Source organism: Eptatretus burgeri, chromosome 6 (assembly GCF_056783735.1).
Source record: "Eptatretus burgeri isolate ZD-2024b chromosome 6, Ebu_testis_v1, whole genome shotgun sequence".
Lineage (NCBI taxonomy): Eukaryota > Metazoa > Chordata > Myxini > Myxiniformes > Myxinidae > Eptatretus > Eptatretus burgeri.
The window spans coordinates 100675810-100694030 of NC_140966.1; the positions used below are offsets into that span (position 1 = coordinate 100675810).

The 18221-nt window shown below is 44.5% G+C and overlaps 1 pseudogene across 1 annotated transcript; it reads right to left on the reverse strand.

Moving 5' to 3' along the window:
• Positions 1–5219: 5219 nt before the first annotated feature.
• On the reverse strand, positions 5220–18203 carry LOC147025458 (uncharacterized; annotated as a pseudogene). Its single transcript, XR_015059537.1, has 3 exons — positions 16667–18203; positions 13765–13992; positions 5220–13415 (listed from the first exon to the last, which is right to left on the reverse strand). The product of XR_015059537.1 is annotated as an uncharacterized LOC147025458 (transcript).
• Between the last annotated feature and the right edge of the window lie 18 nt (positions 18204–18221).

The window sequence follows — 18221 nt, forward strand, 5'->3', positions numbered from 1 at the left end:
GCTTGTGAAAGTACTGTCGTACAGTCAAAATGTCGGATGACCTCCCACAAATTGCAACAAAAGCAAACTCAACAGATTTTGATTCCTGGATATGTCCTCAGTGACCGAAAAAAGTCCTAAGGGATCCTCCAGGGGGGAAAGTCCTGAAATCATGGAAATCCAATATGGCCGCCACCCGGCTTTGGGGAAAATGAGAAAATTGTAAAGATTGATATTTTAACATGTAAATATATGTTTTTCTGCATTCTAATTGTTTCTAGTTATGGTCAGTATATTGATATACAGGAATAATTATAAAAAAAGTGAAATGTATTGAGGGTAAAATAAAAAATTATAGCTTTTTTGTCCAAAAATGTCAATTTTTTGTCCCGAAAAAAATACATTTACCTGATACTGATTTTGGCTCCTGGACCAAAAAAATAAGAAATGTTGAAGATACAAGATGAAATCAAGTCTATGGCAATGCAATATAATTATGTAAATCAATGAAACATGAAAAATTCACAATTCCACTCGGGGCAATCACATCTGCCTGACGAAGGTTTCGAAATGAAAATGAAAATTCTCATTAAACTCAGAAACTACATCCATTATAAACTTACTATACATGTTGAGAAAAATGAAGCATATTAAAGTTAGAACTCAACAATGTTGTCATCATCCTCATCATTGTCACATGGAGTGTTTGTGCAGCCAGAGCCCCTGCAGTTTCCACAAGCTGGAGTGCACTCAATGTTGTGCTTCTTGCATGTGCATCTCATGGTGCTACATTCAGCCTGGCAGTTACACCTAATGACACGTAACATCTTTTCAGGAGCTGGAGCTATTGATGTCTGAAGTGGCACAAAACCCTCGTCACACTTCTGCCAACCCCAGTCTGTCGGAAGAAGTTCATCTGCACATCCCTTCCATTCTTGGACTTGCAGATACACGTGCAGGCTGTGATACTTTGCTGCTTCTGATGTTGGTGGTAACGTCTGTGGTTGCACGTGAGAGGAGCTCCAAGCCACCTTGTCCCAGTACCGGTGATACCGGAGGGTGTCAAGGGTGTCAGTTGACTTTCCGTTGTAGATTATCACAAATGTTTTTTCTCCTGCATCTGCCACATCACATACGGAAGCTGGATATGTATCAAAAACCTTGGCCTGCTCATGGAATGTGTTGTTTGCCTTGAACGTTTTGAGGGAAGCTCCCTTTCCAATCCCATGAAGACGAGATGTCGTGTCGCACCCAAGAACTGCATGTAGAAACAGTATGTGCTTGCATATGTCTGCACCAATAATTTTCTTTGTAGCCTTGATGTTCCACATGTGAGGCTTCTTCGTGTTCTTCTTTGGCTCGGGACAAAAGAAGAGGTCATGGGATTCTAAGCTTGCATGGTAGCATAGGAGGACGAGGAGGTCTGTGTCATCACCAACTAACACAGTGTTGGTGACAGTAGCAGACTGCACGACCTTCAGTACAATCAGGAGATCAGCTTCCCCAAGGCATGGTGTGTCTCACAGTTCTTCTTCTGAAGCTCTTCACTCAACATAAAAATGAATCGCTGTTTATTCTGCCAATTGGCAAGAAACTGTTCCTTCTTCATTGTGAGACGCATGTCAGCTGTAAATATCACAGTCGTGCCAGCATTCCCTTTAGACCGTCTCTGGTGTGTCATGTCCTTCGTGTTGGTACTCTCATAACCATCAAACACGACTATGGCATCTCCGTACTTCTTCGTTACATAATCAGTGTACTGGTGTCATATGTCTCTGTATGTAGATCCACGAGACCATGGAATGCGTTGAACAAGTGCCCCACCATCCAAAACATACTGTTGCCCATCATTGGGGATATCGGCTGGGACATCGGATCCAAGAAGATCCCAGATGGCATCAGCAAAGACTGGCTTGTGTGCTTCTCGGAGCTGAAGAGAGGAATCAAAGAGGGCTGGTGGATAGCTGCACAGTTCATATTTGAAGGCCGACTCCAGTTCTTCTGCTGTCTGTGCAACAGTGATCAGTCTCTGGAAGAGGAGTTGTGGGTCAACCTGGACTTGCTCTCCATCAATCTTGAGAGATGACTTCATGCCGAGGGTGACAACTTGGTCTTTCCTCTGAAATGTGTATTCGGCAGGTGTTTTCCCATCCATAGCTTTAAATATTTTGGCTCTTACAGCATGTGCTGTATCGACGTTGACGGTGGGGTGTGCATGAACTCCAGTGGCAATGTTCCTCAGATGTGGACCACTACTGAACGGATTCCGTTCATGTAAATACTGAAGAGCTGATAGTGTGTCCTTCCAGTCACGAGATTGTCTTGCCTTGGTCATGTACTTCTTCTGCTCTCCAGTGTTGTAGTTCACACCTGTGAGCTCCTGCATTGCCTGGTTTATTTCTGCACAGGCAGGCATTGATAGTAGCCATACCAGCCGTTGTTGCTCTATCATTCCTCGCCCTCGTGTAAGCCCCCCGCTGGTCTTCAAACTTCTCATCAGAACTTGTTCGATGATCAGGTCAGATGAAACACCTGCCCACAGGCGATCACTTCGTCGAAACACATGGAACCCCTCATCAAAACGTTGTTGGACATTGGGATGTTGAGTTTTGAGGTTGGACATCTGCTGCAGATACACCCTCGCAGATTTGGCATACAGGTTGTGGCCCGAGGCTGCCAGGTAAGGCAGCATTTCCTGGATGGCCTGTAGATGTAGTGCCCAGTTCCCAGTGTGCTCTGCCGGATGTATTTGTGTACAATGTCTAGCTTGTCCACATACTGAACCCAGAGCGCTGAAGTTCTGGAAGATATCTTTGCAGACTTGGCATGCTTCTGAAGGTGGTCTTTGATTCGTTTCAAGACGTCAGACTTGCATACTTCTTCCACAGACTGGGGTTGGCAGAAGTGTGACGAGGGTTTTGTGCCACTTCAGATATCAATAGCTCCAGCTCCTGAAAAGATGTTATGTGTCATTAGGTGCAACTGCCAGGCTGAATGTAGCACCATGAGATGCATATGCAAGAAGCACAACATTGAGTGCACTCCAGCTTGTGGAAACTGCAGGGGCTCTGGCTGCACAAACACTCCATGTGACAATGATGAGGATGATGAGGACATTGTCGAGTTCTAACTTTAATACGCTTGATTTTTCTCAACATGTAGAGTAAGTTTATAATGGATGTAGTTTCTGAGTTGAATGCGAATTTTCATTTTCATTTTGAAACCTTCGTCAGGCAGATGTGATTGCCCCGAGTGGAATTGTGAATTTTGTCATGTTTCAATGATTTACATAATTATATTGTATTGCCATAGACTTGATTTCATCTTGTGTCTTCAACGTTTCATTTTTTTTGTCCAGGAGCCAAAATCAGTATCAGGTAATTTTTTTTTTTTTCGGGACAAAAATTGACATTATTGGATAAAAAAGCTATAATTTTTTATTTTACCGTCAATATATTTCACTTTTTTAGAATTATTCTTGTATATGAATATACTGACCATAACTAGAAACAATTATAATGCAGAAAAACAGATTTACATCTTAAAGTATCAATGTTTACAAATTTCTCATTTTCCCCAAAGCCGGGTGGCGGCCATATTGGATTTCCATGATTTCAGGACTTTCCCCCCGAGGATCCCTTTGGACTTTTTTCTGTCACTGAGGACATATCCAGGAATCAAAATCTGTTGAGTTTGCTTTTGTTGCAATTTGTGGGAGGTTGACCAAATATTTCTGCTAAAATGCCTGCACTACTCATGGTACACATTTTGTCGACCTCAGAAGGATGACAGGCTGAGTCAACCAACCCGGTGTTATTTCAACTGCATGGCAGGGGCTCAAACTCAAGACCTTGAGATCTTAAGCCAGGTACCTCAACCGTAAAGCCAACACCAGGCTTAAAGTTCAAGCCGACTGGCAGGTACTGCAAGCCGCTGTCTCATGTCAAGACCGGCTGCTCATTTCGACTTATCGTGATGTTAATATTGTTTGGATTATCATCAGGACAAGTTGAAATGAGGGACTGGCCTTGTCCTGATGTTATTAACATCACTGCTGTGATGTTAGAAATTGAACATTGATTGTTCATAGTGATGGTTCTCCTTACATCACGTAAAGACATCAAATCATGAAAAATGATTTAAACAAGGTGATTTTGAAGATAATTCAATTGATAAAAGAAAATATTGCTGCACAGAAAGCCTTCCACCAGATGTCATTCATTTCCACGACGAGCTTCCATACTTCTATTAAAAAAATATTAATCTGGCGACAATGACACCCTTTGAGCACACCACAATGAGATCACGAAATAGTATAATCTGACAGTTGCAAGACAATCTTTCCTGAAGAGTCCTTCACAACATTTATCAACGAGAACGGCACTCGGTAGAGCATACACCTCAACCATGCTAAACAGTTTACATTTTGTTTTCCATTGATAGGCTGGATCTACATCTGCACCTTAACCAAAATCTAATCGGCTTGTTCTCCTCACCTCCCCAATTTATACACCTAGTTTTATCAGAACTCATCCACAACGTTTTGGAATAGCATGATATATGTTGTTTTTATCACTATCTCTCAATGATGAAGAATCATTTATAAAAAAATTAAATTTCTCGTATCCAGATCCGAATTCGGATGTTCACCAGAATCTAATTAGTTAGTCCTTGTCACAAAGCTAACCTTTCCACCAAGTTATGTCTGAATCCATTCACAACTTTTTGAGATATCCTGTTCACAGACAAACAAACATCTAGAGGCGGAAACATAACCATCGCCCACCTTCGGTAGTGGAGGTAACAAGAGTAAACCGTACCAAGAATTAAGAAAATGTAATCGGGTTAAACTCTTCAGCCAACAGAGGCAATATTGTTTAAATATTAAGAATGAAGTTTGAGAAATAAAGCCTTACCAAATATTCACCTTTGTTGAGAAGAGCTGAAGTGAGATACAGTAACTGAGTTTCAGGGTAATATATAGTGGTGCACTTTCAGATTAGTGACGTGTTCAATGATTTCCATAAATGACGCTAATTTCGAAGAATAGACTTGATTAAAATTTCCAAAACCCCTATTTATCAAACTGGTTCAAACACATTCTGACCTTTAGATGCCACACCTCAACTGATCAATCATATGCAAAAACATGTTTTCACTGCCAATAAATAGGCTGTCAGATAAGCGCGTGGGAGTGTTCAATAAAGTAATTTAGTTGCAAATAATTTATTTATTGTTTTGCAATTTTCAGAAAACGTCACAAGAGGCAGACAACTACATTTATTATTGGCGTTATTGTTCCAGAGATATGCGTTTACAGGACCAACTGAAACAGCACTCAGAAGAGCTCATACTCCGGCCCAGATGCACAGTTTACATTTTGTATCCCATTGAGAGGCTGGATCTGGATCCGTTCCTCAACCAAAATCGAATCAGCTTCTTCTTGTTACCAAACCAACTCACCCAACTGGTTTTTTTCATATCTCTTCCACAACGTTTTGAAGTATCATGCCATGCTGTACGATATTTTTTTAATCGCCCGATCAATCAATGGTGAAGAATCACGTAATCAAACAGAAGACCAAATATTGCATTGGAGAAATCAGAAGGAACCCGAATAAATAAAGAGCAAAGATGGAGTCATCAGGAGGAACCTGCAAAGGATTTGGGTTTCAGCTGCAACTCCACTACCCTCAAACCCATCCAGGCATTGCCAAATGAGCCTTACAGAAACATGTCTGGAAAAATTAACTTATCCCAGACAGGAAGATAAAACAAAGACAAGTCGAGAGTATCGGAGATAAAACAAAAGGAAAAGCAAGAATTAGAATGAATAAGAAAAGTAGAAAGAAATGCAAAAGGAACAAAGAACGAATATGTCGGGAAGAAACCGGACAGATAGACTTCAGTAGTTACTCGTTGTGGACGGATTCAGATTAAAAATATTATCGAATCTGGATATGGATTCGGATCTTCACCAAAACTGAATCAATTCGTCCTTGTCACACATCCAACTTGTCCACCAGGTTTCGTCCGAATTCGTCCACAATGTTTTGATATATCCTGTTCACAGACAGACAAACAGTCGGGTGAAAACACAACCTCCATCCACCTTCGGTAGTGGAGGTAGATATTCCGAGATATTTACCCTCGCCAGAGGAGGGGGTATAACATTTGGGTCCGTTTGTCTGTCTGTCTGTCTGTCTGTTTATCTGTTTCTCTGTCTGTTTGTTTGTCCGCACAGAACTTTCGTGTTTTTCTTTGCAACAACTTTTCGCATTGAGACAAAATTTTCAACACTGGTGCGACTATTCATGTGGAATGTATTAATGATAATTATGACATCACAGGTCACGTGGTGTGGCAGCCATGTTGAAAAATCCAAAAACTTTGGACCTCTATCACTGAAACCGCACCAAGGAAAAAAAATTGAAACTTGGAACATGGCAAGGTGTCCTCGTGTAGAATAAGTGTGATTTTTATGACGTCATACATGCCTTCGTTATGACGTCATCATTGCATATGCAGAACGCTACATCCGATCAGTATGAAAAATTTGAGGGTCATCTCGGGATAAATTGGTCCATAGAAAAAAAACTTGATGACGGCATCGGTCACGTGATTCGGTAGCCATATTGTTGTTGTTTATTTATTTTTTTAACCTTCAAAAATCTTTTCTGAAGTGGCTGAACAGATCGAGGCGAAACTTTACACATATGACCGCCTATCCATGAGGAACAAATCGTTCATACTTTATTTTTTGTGTTATGCACTGTCGAGGCTCGTATGATAGCTAACACACAGAAACGCACAACAAGGGGAGCAGGAGACAAAAGGGGTGGGAGAGGGAAGGAAAAAACAGAAGGGAACAGAGACATGGGGAGAACTGTGGAAGGAAAGGGATGGGGGGGTACACAGAGTAAACAAGATAGAGACGACAGGGACTTTCAGGAAGCAAAGCAGGAACTTTGACAGATTTGGGTTTGAGGTGGATTAGCGGGAGGAGAAAAGATCATGGTTTTGGATGGGGAAAGATATGTGGTGGTGATGAACAGCTGTTTTGAAGATGTAGAGGGAAGAATGGGAGTGAAGAGAGTGTTTGAGTTTGTTTCAAAGGCGGGGAAAAAAGAGGAATAAAAGAGTGAAGGTGAGCAGTGATTCTTGGTTTTGGTAGTTTCACCAGAAGGGGGTTGCTGGTGGACATTGAGTGCCCTGCGGAAATATGGGGGGTGGGGGACATATCTCAGACAGAGCAAGGGGGGTTGAAGCCAGAGAGGAGATGGTAGAAGACAGAAAGACAATCACCGACCGACCTACAATGAGAGAGTGAGAGACCCAAAGACTCAACCTCATCACAGGAGATACCAATGATCCTAAATGCCGTGCTTTCCACATTGTGAAGCCGAAAAAGGTAAGAGGTGGGAGCACCAGCCCAGAGCGGAGAGCAGTTCTCCATCAGGAGACAGACGAATGCTTTGTATGTGGTCAGGAGCTAAGGTGTGCCAAGGAAGGACTTTGCACGACAGAGGATGCTCAGTCGGTGACTGGCTTTGAGGCCAGCTTGCAAATGTGGCTTTCCCAGGAAATCTGAGGGATGACAGATGTTACGATAGAAGGTGGAGTCATCAGCAAAGAGATAAAGAGGATATTCCAGAGATTCAGAGAGATCATTGATGAAAACCATAAAAAGAACAGGGCTCAGAACACTGCCTTCAGGAACTCCAGCCTGGACAGGAAGAGGGGATCAGAGAACTCAATTAATGGCCACACGATGGCTCCGAGAGGAGAGGAAGTCTGTGAGACATGAGTGGAGATGTCCTTGGATACAATAGGCAGAGAGTGAAATACCATGGAGAGATGGATTGGTATCTGGAGTTAAAGAAGTGTTGAAAGATGGATTGATGGATGGAGGGATTAAAGAGCGATTGAAAGATGGATTGTTCGACTTATAGACAAGAGTTGGTATCGCTTTCACACTGCTGTCGCTTTCACACCGCTGTCACTTTCACACCGCTGTCGCCTTCACACCGCTGTCGCCCTCACAGCGCTGTCGCCCTCACAGCGCTGTCGCCCTCACAGCGCTGTCGCCCTCACACCGCTGTCGCCCTCACACCGCTGTCGCCCTCACAGCGCTGCCGCCCTCACACCGCTGTCGCCCTCACACCGCTGTCGCCCTCACACCGCTGTCGCCCTCACACCGCTGTCGCCCTCACACCGCTGTCGCCCTCACACCGCTGTCGCCCTCACACTGCTGTCGCCCTCACACCGCTGTCGCCCTCACACCGCTGTCGCCCTCACACCGCTGTCGCCTTTACACCGTTGTCGCCCTCACACCGTTGTCGCCCTCATACCGCTGTCGCCCTCACACCGCTGTCGCCCTCGCACCGCTGTCGCCTTCGCACCGCTGTCGCCTTCACACCGCTGTCGCCCTCACACCGCTGTCGCCCTCACACCGCTGTCGCCCTCACACCGCTGTCACCCGCACACCACTGTCACCTGCACACCGCTGTCACCTGCACACCGCTGTCACCTTCACACCACTGTCGCCTTCACACCGCTGTCGCCTGGACACCGCTGTCGCCTTCACACCGCTGTCGCCTTCACACCGCTGTCGCCTTCACACCGCTGTCGCCTTCATACCGCTGTCGCCTTCACACCGCTGTCGCCTGCACACCGCTGTCACCTGCACATCGCTGTCGCCTGCAAAGGCGCAAAGGTCCGCTGCCTGTCAGAGGGGTGCAAAGTTCGCTGCATGTGTGAGCATGCAGTTGCTTGCAGCAGTTGTTGCAAGCAGGAAGAAGTACGTAGACCACACATGGACGTGGTAAAAATGTGTCGATTGGGATTTATGAAAGACCCTATGTGGGGTGTGTATGTGCCTGTCTGATTGGTTACGTGTGTGGGTTTCATGGATGCATGAACCAAACTTGCATCTGGGGATGGGTGCCATGTTGGAGGTTACGTGGCCGTCTCACAAACCATGGGCTTCGGCATGTGGGGAGCAGATATGCTGCGGCACCAAAGCCACATGGGATGTGCCAATCAGTGTTGGTGTGGGGAAAGTTGAGTATGCTAGTATGGGTATGAGAACCCATGCAAATGTGTCAGTGAAAGGATCATGAGTGCATTGCAAATGCACATCCATGGTAATAATGGACTGCAAGAAAGTTGTAGGAACATGTATGGAGGCTGTTCAGGACTTGCAGTGGCATCTAATTTCTCCATGCATCATTTTCTACATCAACAGATGGTGTAGGCAGAATTAATCCACCAAGCTGGTTTCTTCCATGCTGACGCGATGCCAGCACAAGTTTGGAGAGTGGGGTGTGGTTTAAAACTTGGAATAACCAATCAACCCTGAGTACTTTTCCTGCAAGGACAGAAAATGGATTTGAAAAAGAAAAGAACAAACACTCCAGAGTGAGGAGCCGTTGGATAGTGAAGCTTTATGAAGTACCAAGGCTGCTCGGTTTGTTTGGCTTCCTGGTTCTCTTCATTTTTACTGGTTCTCTTTGTTTCCCTCATGACTGTCAGCTGTTCCAACCTTGGTTCCCATGGACTACTCGCGTCGACTGGACAAACTTTCCAACTTTGGAGGCCTTTGTATTTGATCCGGGTTTTGAGGAACATTAGCTGCATCTCGGTGGAACCACCACAAACAAACTTTCCTATTTCCCAGACTCGGTGTTTTTCACCATGTTGAGAATCAACATTTCGTGATGCATCTCCTGCCGGAATTTTCGACCCGGATTCTAAGGAGCATTGGCCAAATGCATCTCAGTTGAACTTTCACAATTACTTCTGTTTCGCTATGTTTGCTGAGTGTTCTGGAGACTGCGAAACCACCGGCTTTCATCTCACCACTATATGACCACACGTGAGTGGAAATTCACACATGCATAATTTCTACATTGGTGACCCCAACATAATCGTTAAACGGTGTTTTATGAACAAGAGTTTCTCCACGTTTGGACGAGTCTGTATCTTGGATTACCAATCATTATGTCTGAACCCAGGGAACATGGTCCTACACTTGGCCGCATCACCTTGTCTCTAGGGGCCGCATCACCTTCCCCAGTCGTGGCAACTGGACTGAAACTCCCTCCCTTTTGTCCCAACGACCCAGACTTATAGTTTGCATGGGTGGAAGCACAGTTCCTGACTCAAAATGGCACAATGCAGGATAGGAAATTTGCTTACATCTTTGGCTAACTGGAACCATAGATTGCACAAGAGATCAGAAATTTTCTCCCCAACCCTCCAAGGACAGACAGATGTGACAAGCTCAAGACTGAGCTAATACGGCATACCTCCGCATCTGAGCAGAAATGCTTACACCAATTGCTCATCTCAGAAGAGCTTGGAGACAGGAATATGTCGCAGTTTCTTTGGAGGATGAGGCAGCTTTTGAGTGACACTAAGTTGGAAGATAATATTTTGAAACAGCTATTCTTTCAGTCTTTATCCAACAAAGCTCAATTCATCCTGGCCTCCACTGGTGAACAGCTCACTGAGATCGCTGACAAAGTTGTGGAAGTGGAATCACCCACAACTTCCATTGCTGCTGCTACACACCAGCCCCTCAGTGCAACATCTGATCATTCGGTCATGTAGGATTTGGAGTCAACTGTCAACCAGCTCACGGCACATGTCCAGCTGCTCACTTGTCACCTGCAGGAAGAGCGGAGTTTTTCTCGAAAGTGGGCCCAAAGCAAACAGCATGGCAGGAGCCAGAACAATAGTCGTCCTCATCCACAGGCATGAAGGTACAGAATGTTGGTACCATTGGCATTATGGTACAGTAGCCAGGAAGTGTGCACCACCATATTCATTTAAGAAACTGACTTCAACCATACAGGGAAATGGCAGGACCAGCAGCTAGGGGCAAAGAGCTCTGCCTGTCACCATGAGACTAGCCTTTTCTACGTCACTGCAAAGAACACTGGTATATGATTCCGAGTTGATACTGGGGCTGAAGTAAGCATGTGACCACACACAACATAAAACAAGACTGGCAAACAACACAGTGTCACAACTTCAAGCAGGTAAGCACTCACCTATTGCCACCTATGGAGAGAAATCTTTGATGCTTGATCTGCGACTACGTCGAGTTTTTCACTGGGTATTTATCATCGCTGAGCTGCCTACACCCATCGTCAGAGCTGATTTTCTCAATCAGTTTGCTTTGTTCATGGATGTTTATTCATCATTGGCTTATTAACACCACGACCAACCTTACCGTGTGAGGGGTAGGTTGGCAAGCTTCTACCATGAGTCCAATGTAAAGCGTACCAACACCACACAATTTAGTACCCTCCTTCATGAATACCCCAGCATAACTCGACCAGTGTACAGTGATACGGCAGTCAAACACTAAATCACACATCACATAGAGACTTGAGGCCCACCTGCAGCAGCGAGACCTCGCCGCCAAGCATACGATCATTGGTCGATTGCCAGGGCAGATTTCGATCAAATGCTTGAGCTCAGTCTCATTCGCCCATCCAGCAGTTACTGGTCCTCCCCCAAACACATGGTCTCAAAGACACCCGGAGACTATCGGCCTTGTGGAGATTATTGGGCACTCAACAAAGCCACTGTGCCTGATCGCTAGCCAATTGATCCAAGACTTCTCTTCTTCTCTGCAAGGTGCTTGAGTTTTCTCCAAAGTATATCTGGTTGTAGCATACCAACAGATACCCTTCAAGCCTGATGATATCTGTAAGACAACTATAACCACACCATTTTGACTCTTTGAATTTGTTCATATGGCATTTAGTCTACATAACGCAGCTCTGAAGTTTCAACGTTTCATCGATGATGTTACCCGATGAACCAACCTCCCAAAGTCCATGACTGAAGCTATTACAGTTCACAGTTCTAGACCCATGGGGACCAACACATGTCTCATAACCATCCCAATCAGTTCCAGCCGATGCATTGAAATCCCCCAAGATGAGAAAAGTATTTTGCTTGGGGCACTGATCACCACAGGCTCGAGTGTGGCATAGAATGTGTCCTTCACGGTGAGATCACTCGCTTCAGTCGGAGCATGAACAGAGACCAGAGAAATGACACCCAAGGAGTGACAAATCCTTCATCTCTAATACACTCGTTGAACAGTGTTACCTCAATTATCAATGGAGTCAGCTTAATGGACACAGCTTCAGAAACTCCTTGGACATGGTAACCATCAGAGTGACCAGACCAATAGTAAGTGATCATCTCATCGACTCAGCTTATCATAGACATAGAGGACGCCAAGTCAGTGTCTGGCTTTGGAGGCCAACGTTGAAATGTGGCTTGCCCAAGAGAGAGAGATCATGGTTTCGAGTGAGACCCAAGAGTTTGAGAGACTGAACCTCCAAGAGGATTGAGGAGGATTTGCAGTATGGGCCTTTCTGCATGTGTGAGAGAGCGAGAGAGCGAGAGAGCGAGAGAGCGAGAGAGGGAGAGAGGGAGAGAGGGAGAGAGGGAGAGAGGGAGAGAGGGAGAGAGGGAGAGAGGGAGAGAGGGAGAGAGGGAGAGAGGGAGAGAGGGAGAGAGAGAGAGAGAGAGAGAGAGAGAGAGAGAGAGAGAGAGAGAGAGAGAGAGAGAGAGAGAGAGAGAGAGAGAGAGAGAGAGAGAGAGAGAGAGAGAGAGAATGTCAGATTTCTCAATATTGAAAGACCTGTTCCAAATATTTCACAAGTATGTTTGTGATTTTTGTCAATGTCTGAGGAGAGGGAAGAGGCTACTGCCTGTCTGTAAGAAGGATGAGGGATGTTAAAACAGAGGATAGAAACAAAACAAAACAGAGGAGTCGTCAGCAAAGAGATGAAAATTACTTTCCAGAGAGTCAGTGCAGTCATTGATGAGGATGAAGAATAATGTGGGGCCGAATGTGGAACACTGCATTGGGGTTGCCCCGTGGTTTTCCTCCTATCGAAAAAAATGGGAGTCCCCTGAACAGACAGGCAATAAGTTGGTGATTCATACTTTATATACAGTATTGCAGTGAGCACTCAAGGGTGAAGCTCGGGATAATATAACAGGAGGAATCTGTTGAGGTCTTTGTTATTATAACCCCAACCCTAACCCTTACATTCAAACCCAACCCAAATACCTAACAACTCAAATTAAAACCTTAACCCAAACATTCAAACCAAACCCCAAAGCTCACATTCGAACCGAAACCGAGCCGTCACGTTAAAACCCATCGCCCAAACCCCAAAAATCATTTTCACAGTTGATTTTTTTTCCAACAGTTCAACATGTTAATTTTTTTAAGTGCAATAATACAAGGTGAATGCAGTCTTTCAAGTCAACAAAGTTCTTTGCTTTTTCTTTTCTTCCAGTTGTCTTGATAATGATCTTTCAGGTCATTTAAGTTTGAAGGAGTGGAGGAGGGAGGTAGAATTTTCCTGTACTTTCCTCCCAGAGCTTTCTTGATGTTGCTAAAAATAACAAATAAACACATTACTTATCTTATATATTATTTCCGAGTTTGTGGTTTCGTGTCGCGCTATCTTCGACTTTGTTCTGCGCTTGAGTAACGTGATATTCGGCTTACATTATCTCAAAGACCTTATGAGGTGCATGGTACAAAAAAAAGTAAATAAAATGGTTCTGAAACAGTGAAATCGTATTCCACTTACTGCATTAAAGTAAAATTGCTACTGATACTCTGCATCAGTTCCTTTTTCAAACACACCCACCCCAACATGTCGCGCAGAGCGCGGGTTATGTTAGTCTCATATTGAATTAAACAAAATATTTCATGAATTTTTATCCAATTGAACTTACCTCTGATCAAGCACCATCCAACAAAGGAGGACATCATTCTGTAACTTTTCCTGATTTTCCCAAATAATGCGAGTCTCCAAGGTAACACTCGTACGCTGGGTCATCAGACAAGAACTCGTTTTGTGGGTATGGGTTGTTCAAAATGTCTTCAAGCAAATTGATCATTTCACCTCTCGTTTTGGAAAAAAGGGTGTTCTTAGTCTTGTCTTTTATTGCTGATACAATTTCCTGTTAACGAAAAGAAGAAAGTGTTCATAAATTTCATTTGTTTAACACAACATTACATGCACAAATCAGGCTCTGTAAAATAATTAAATTACATCAAATTAGACTTTTTCCATTTTATTTATACATCTCAATCCACAACTTCCAAGTGAAAAACAAATTCCACAAATTTCAGAAAGCTAATTAAAAATACAAAACGAGAATATTGTTACGAATTCTGGCCCGCCCGGCGTGCGATCGGCCGCATTCCTCCAATGGCAGCCGCGTCGCCCACCGGACAGACAATTCAGTCGTGACTCTCCTGGAACTACCGCCAGGAGCTAGTCACGGGTGGGGGTTTAACCTCAACACAATCGTGCCAATTGGCCACCCGCACAGGATAGGGTTGTTCGCCAAATTCGACCAACCTTAGTACCTGCGCGAGTAGTCGACTGGGCGATCGTACCTCGCCGCAGGTCGGCCTAGGACACGAACCGCTTAAGCGGTCCGTTCCGTGCTACAGTGATAACCGAGCGGTGTTATTGCCGACCTCGACGGATGTGATTCTGTTTACCAGGCGTTCAAAACCCTCTACTCATTCCACGATACAAGATAGCACTTCCAATGGGGAAAGGATGCAACGAACGGGATACGTTTCACACAATGACATTTATTATCAGCACACGTATTCACAAGCAAGGGGCAGTCATGCAATTTACAAGACAAATGGAAAATAATTGTGCACGGGACGGGGACAAAGACACAAGCAAGGCGAAAGCACGACATCCAACTATTCGTTATTCCTCACGAGCACTTAAATGGTATTACGTAACGAGACTGGCGCCACCAACACACATACAAAAAGCCCAAATAAATAATCGGAAGAGCGTGACCGTATGGTGAGCTCCCCGAGCTCGTGTCCTCCGCGATCCGGCTCCGCAGCACCATCGACCCCCTCAAGGCGCCCTGGATTCGGAGCGACCCAGCCAGCACGGTCCGGCGAGTGATGTCCAGTGAGCGAGCCTTCGTGGTTGTTGAGATGACGTGGTTGGCGTTTCGGTGTGGATGGCATGGTTGTTGAGATGGCGTGGTTGTTCCAAAATAACGATAGGTAAAGAAAAACGGCTATCTCAAAGGATCGCAGCCTGGTGAACACGAACAAAGCCCTTTAAACCACGGTGGGGTCCTATCTGCACATAAACTTAGCATCATAACTGCTCTGAGGTCCTTTATGGTGTTCTGCGAATTTTCACAGCCGTAACAATATCTTGGTTGGATAAGTGTCCACCCCCCTGATAATAGCAATTGTAAATTAGCTCAGGTGTAACCACTCACCTTCAAAAATCACACACAAAGTCAATTGGCCTCCACCTGTGTTAAATTGTAGTGCTTCTGATTATTTCAGGATAAAATCAACTGTTCCTGTAGGTTTCCTCAGCTGGGTAGTGGATTTCAGAACAAAGACTCAACCATGGCCACCAAGGAGCTCCAAAAGACCTCTGGAATTATTTTGTGGAAAGGCACAGATCAGGGGATGGGTATAAGAATACTTGAAAGGCCTTGAATATCCCTCCGTGTAGAGTCAAGACAATCATGAAGAAGTGGAAGGCGTATGGTTCCACCAAGACCTTGCCAAGATCAGGCTGTCTCGCCAAACTGAATGACCAAGTAAGGAGGAGACTGATCAGAGAAGCCACCAAGAGCCAATGTCAACTTTGAAAGAGCTACAGGCCTTTATGGCAAAGACTGGTCATTGTGGGCATGTGACCACAATATCCAATCACTCCACAAGCCTGGCCTGTACGATAGGATGGCAAGAAGAAAGCCATGACAAAAAAGCCCACCTCGAGTCCCATATGAGGAATGCAAAAAAGCACTCCAGAGATTATTTATCCATGTGGCAAAAAGTTTTGTGCTCTGACGAAACCAAGATGGAAATTTTTGGCTGAAATGCAAAACATTATGTTTGGCACAAACCCAACACAGCACATCATCCAAAGATCACCATCCCGACTATGAAGCATGGTGGTGGCAGCATCATGTTTTGGTGATGTTTCTAATCAGCAGAGCCTGGGGCACTTGTCAGGATTGAAGAGAAAATGGATGGAGCAAAATACAGAAAAATCCAGAGGAAAACCTGCTGCCCTCTGCAAGAAAGCTGAAATTAGGATGGAAGTTCACCTTTCAACATGACAACAACCAAAAGCAAACAGCCAAAGAAAATAAAAAGATAAATGTCCTTGAGTGGTCCAGCCAGAGCCCCAACCTAAATTCAATCTAAAATATGTGGCATGACATTAGGATTGCTGTCCATCAACGCTCCCCATGCAACTTGACTGAACTTGAACAGTTTTGTGCAGAAGAATGGGCAAATATTGCCCAATCGAGGTGTGTAAAGTTGGTGGAGTCCTATCCCAACAGACTCACAGCGGTGATTACTGTCAAAGGTGCTTCCACCAAGTAATAACTCAGGGGGGTGACACTCATCCAACCAAGATATTCTAGTTTTGTATTTAAAATTAATTTTCTGAAATTTTTGGAATTTCTTTTTCACTTGGAAGTTGTGGGTTGCGATGTGCAAATAAAGATGGAAAAAGTCTGATTCAGTGCAATGTAATTCCAGGCTATAAGGCAACAAAAGATGAAACTTTGGAAAGAGGGTGTAGACTTTCTGAAGACACTGGATTTTAAATCTTACCTCTATAGATTTGATGTTCGATTCCAAAATATCAATTTGAATGTGAAGATCAGCCGATGAAGTAGGGAGGAATACTGTTTATCCGAGGCAATTTGAAGTTGTCCCAAGTCAGTTCAGCAAACTCCATTCTCAAGCACATCAAGAGCAGGGCTTAAATTCACGATGTTTTCTGTTGCTCTTATGTGGAGAACAAGGGAAAGGGTATGGTTTATTGTTGAAGAGATTGCTCAAACAAAGTGAAAGAGAAAGAAGAGAAATAACGAAAACCACATCAACAGCCAGCCAAACAGCTAACGACAAAGTGTTCCCACAAAGCTTCTGGATGTGACTGAATTGGGGTCTTCTGTGATCTGGCGAGCAGCTGGTTTGAAGCTTTCTCGCAAATCCCTAACCACACATGGCAATTTGGAAAATTTATCGTTGATGTGCCACTCCAAAATTTCCCTGGTTTCACCACTAATGAAAGGAACTGGACTCGTTTTGGCGATCACAATGCCTGTGGGCTTTGTTTGTGAATGATTCCGGATAAGTGTTGGTGCAGGAAGCTGAATGTCGAGAGAACTTTGGATTAGACATGGATGACCCCATTGATGTTGAATTATTTTCTCTTGTACATTCAACTCCAGCACCTGCAGAGTCTTTCTATCCACGAAGGGGATTGTGGATGGCCGACGTTTGAGGAACCCATGGCCTGGTGGTATCAGCTTGGGTAAAGATTTCTCTTGTTTTGGAGAGATTCTATGGTATGACTCATGCACTCACAGTGGTAGACCAAATACAAGTCCGAGGCTCTTCTGGATGATCATTGTGATCAATGCCACGCTTCCCTGTGACTCTCTGAGATCATTCTGAGATTGTGTTGTTGGTTCTTGGAGTGATCGTGTTTGGAGTTTAAATGTTGGTTTTGTTTGGTTTCCCCAATGAAGCTTGGTGTGTACACCACATACATTGGGGCAGGAAAACCAATGCTGTGTCCGGACTTTGCTGGAATCCATTTGAGAGTTCCGAGAGCTGATTCTGCTTGAACAAACTTGTCCTTTTTCTTTCCTGGTGTATCCTTGTTCCTCGTGTGTGCTGATCCCAAGGAATGCAGCCATTCTTCCCAAAGTGTGTTCAGGATTCAAAAAAGCACACTTGTCATTGCTCGTGTTCAGAAAGTGTTTCATGGACCGATAGTCAGGGTGGTTTGCCTGCAGAGAAAGAAACAGGTCCAGACGGTCCAGACGGCATCAGCCCACGTGTCCTCAAAGCCTGCTCTTCTGCTCTTGCTCACCCTCTCTCTGTTCTATTCACCCTCTCATTTTCCCAAGGTCATCTGCCATCTGCTTGGAAATCTGCTAACATCACTGCCCTCCATAAAAAAGGTGCAAAAACAGATCCCTGTAACTACAGACCAATCAGCCTTCTCCCAATCATCAGCAAGGTTATGGAATCCATCATCGCTTCAGACATGAAATCCTTCCTCTTCTCCAATGGCTTGATTTCCAATCATCAATTTGGTTTCAGACCAGGTCACTCTACCCTGGATATGCTGCTACTGCTCTCCCATCAATGG